Source organism: Hibiscus syriacus, unplaced genomic scaffold (genome assembly GCF_006381635.1).
Source record: "Hibiscus syriacus cultivar Baekdansim isolate YM2019G1 unplaced genomic scaffold, ASM638163v2 tig00110435_pilon, whole genome shotgun sequence".
Taxonomy (NCBI): domain Eukaryota; kingdom Viridiplantae; phylum Streptophyta; class Magnoliopsida; order Malvales; family Malvaceae; genus Hibiscus; species Hibiscus syriacus.
In genome coordinates this window covers 600,131-603,832 of record NW_024062736.1, presented here as the reverse complement: position 1 = coordinate 603,832, position 3,702 = coordinate 600,131, and positions in this window count along the sequence as shown.

Sequence of the window (3,702 nt, the reverse complement as noted above, 5' to 3'; positions counted from 1 at the left end):
AAATGTTGATGAGGATATATTCACAGCAGAACTGAATCAGTAGTGAGTCGAGTCGAAGAAGCATGAAACGAATGAGATAGCTGAAATTTCATCTGAGTGCCTTGGCACTTTGCCTTCAGAAAAAGAATCTGGAATCTCTTCCCGGCCGACGGGAAAGCAATTGGAGGTCTCTGGAACAAAAGCAGAAAAGGCAGTTAATGGTAGGGGTGTAAACACGAAATCAGAAAATGCTGATGAGGAATGAGCCGAGCCGTGTTTTAGAAATGGAGTATTAGCATTTTAGGACCTGTTATATTTGTAATCTTCTGTTTTTGTCATTAATCAAGGTTTACGTTTTTATGATTTGGGTTGTTAATTTATTTTTATTTTATGTTTTGATCACCGTTTGTTTTGATAATGGACCTATTGATTGATTTGATCAAGTATGATTTATTAGTTTATTTACATATAAACCCTTGTTAATTTCATTAATTTCATTTTGCATAATTTGTATATTACCTTCATGTGCATAACTTAACCCCTATCACATAATCGAGTTAAGGGCTTAGGGTTTATGGCTTAGGGCTTATGGTTAGGATTTGAGATTTATGGTTTATGGTTTATGGTTTAGAGTTTAGGGTGTAATCTAACATGTACTTAATTAAATGGGCTTTTATTTTTCGTTTAGTACCCTATCACATAATCGAATTAAGTGTTTAGGGTTTAGGGTTTAAAATTTAGGGTTTAAGGTTTAGGGTTTAGGGTTTAGGATTTAAGATTTAGGGTTTAGGGTTTAAGGTGTAATCTAACATGTGCTTAATTAAATGGATTTTTTTTCTTTTAATAATATACAATATAACAATTGGACTTGGGTTGCTTAATTAAAAAAATTAAAAATTAAGGGTAGTTGTATTATAGAAGTTTTAATATATTTTTAAAATTTTATAATTATCAATAATATATTTTTAATAATTTTTTTATAATATAATTTTAAAAAATCTAAAATTATAATATAACATTTTTTCGAGTTGCTCACGAGATTTTCGAGTCGATTATCGAGTAGCTCGTTTAGGCTCGGTAAGAACTCGAGTCGAGTTCATTCGATCCGAGTATTTATCGAGTCTTGATCGAGTCGATCTCGAGTAGCTCGCGATATGTGTCGACTCATTTACAGCCCTAGGTCTATTTCCTTTTCTTAGGGGTTCACCATTGATTTTGTGTCTGAAAGTTGAAGCAAGTCTTGTTATTTTCCGTGGAAATGAAGTGAAAATGGAGGTGACAGGTCCCGGATCATGCAAGTGGATGGATCCCAACTCAACAGGAAATCCAATCGGATGGATGGGGCCGAGAATAGCTGTGAAATATAAACCCCATTGCCATTGGGTATCTAATGTTAATATGGATCGGAGATCAACTGATTAATTATCTGCCAATGAACTAAGTACCAACTTTAAGGGGACCCTTGAATTGCGTAAAACAGATGAACATCACTGGTAGATACGTACAAAAGGTGATGTTTTCACACACATTTATTTATTTTTATCAAATAAGCACATTCATTAACGGAGGAAAAAAGTTACAGCACAACGAACCAAAGGTCCGAGAACACAAGGTTTGTGGATGGGCATATGTCCCACTCGGAAACTTTCAACCATTAGCTGCCAAGGAAACTGAAGTCATCATCATCTCTTTAACCGAAAAAAAAAAACCAAAAATTCCCGCACCACATACGGTTAATCTTCATCTATCTTCTTATATTCACCTCATTTCATTCCACTACTACCCAAATTGCCACTCAATTTAAACGTTGCCCACCTTACAGGCTGTCCCTCCAGTTTTCTTGGCAGGCCTAGTTTTGGGAATTCTCCATTTCTGATAACTGTTTGTATGGCTGACGTTTGATAATGCACTTCTCATTAGAGAGCTTGATGTCACGGACTTAATCGCTCAATAAGCCTCGTGCGGCCTTAGCTCCTTTTCGCCCCTCGCGATAGCTAAGTCAGCCTCACTCGAACTCGTGCTAGAGAAAGGATTGGCAAGGAAACAAAGAAGAAAGGAAAGAACTTAGAGAGAAAGCTTGTTGAATGCTTGAATGCTTACAACTCTTGGATGATTTACAAATGAGGATTCTACACCTATTTATAGCATCCCACCTCCTCAATGGACGGTGGAGATTGATTTGATCCTACGGTAGGGAGAGATTCTCTAGAATTCTCCATTATTTCCTACCTAACATGGAAGACTCTAGAATGCTTCTAGAATATGTACAAGTCTTGAGTGTTCTAGAATAATCTACACTATTCTATCAACCTCCAAGACCAAATGTGGCCCAACATAGCCAAAATAGCCCAAAGTGTGGGGAAAAGGCCCAATTTCGTGACATTCTCCCCCACCTATTCTGGCGTCGTCCTCGTCGCCTCGTATGCTTTGAGATGTTCTTCGAACTGCCACAAGTCTTCAGCTAGCTCCCATGTTGCCTCGGACTCTAGTAGTCCTTTCCACTTGATTAAATACTCGGTACGCGGTGGGACTCCTCTCTTGCGGACTGTCCTGCTTGTGAGCACCGTTTCCACCTCTTTGTCATAAGACTTGGTTACTACGGGAGGTGCTCGATGCGAATACCCTCGGCTTGGGTCTTCCTTGTCGGCATGATATGGCTTGAGCATACTTACATGGAAGACCGGATGAATCTTAAGTGTACTTGGCAAGTCTAAGCGATAAGACACTTTTCCCACCTTGGCAAGTACTTGGAATGGTCCCTCGTATCTCCGTATTAGTCCTTTGTGAACGCTTCGGAGGGCTTTGAATTGTTGTGGCAAAAGCTTCACAAAGACTAGGTCTCCAACGGAGAACTCTCGATGTCGCCTCTTCTCGTCCGCCCATTTCTTCATCTTCTTTCGTGCTTTCTCCAGACATGCGCGGGCGATGTCGGCGTTCTCCTCCCATGACTTAGCCATCTTGGCGGCCCCGGGACTTTTACCCTCGTCAAGTGGCATTGTCAATGTGTGCGGCGTGAGCGGTTGTTGTCCGGTCGCAAGCTCGAACGGACTCCGGCCTGTGGCTTCACTTCGCTGCAAGTTATAAGAGAATTGGGCGACGTCTAGCAATTTAGCCCAATCTCGCTGGTTAGCACTCACAAAGTGTCGCAAATAACACTCCAACAAGGAGTTCACCCGTTCGGTCTGCCCATCAGTTTGAGGGTGAAAGCTTGTGGAGAAATTTAACTCGGTGCCAAGGAGCTTGAACAATTCCGTCCAAAGGCGTCCGGTAAATCGAGGGTCTCGATCACTGATGATGCTCCTTGGTAGGCCCCAATGCTTCACGACATTCTTGAAGAATACTCGCGCGGCCTCCTCCGCAGTGCAATCCTTGAGGCATGGTATGAAAGTCCCATACTTAGAAAATCGTTCCACGACGACCATGATCGAACCGTATCCCTCGGACTTGGGTAATGCACTAATGAAATCCAAGGTGATCGCATCCCAAGGTCTTTGGGGAACTGGTAAAGGTTCCAGTAATCCCGTCGGCTGTCGGTTCTCCACTTTGTCTTGTTGGCACACAAGACAAGTCTTCACGTAAAGCTCCACGCTATCCTTCATATGGGGCCAATAGTATGCCGTCTCTAGCAATGCCATAGTGCGCTTTTGACCCGGATGACCAGCCCACTTGGTGTCGTGACACTCTTTGACAAGATCTCGCCTTAAGTTGTCCCACTTTGGAACA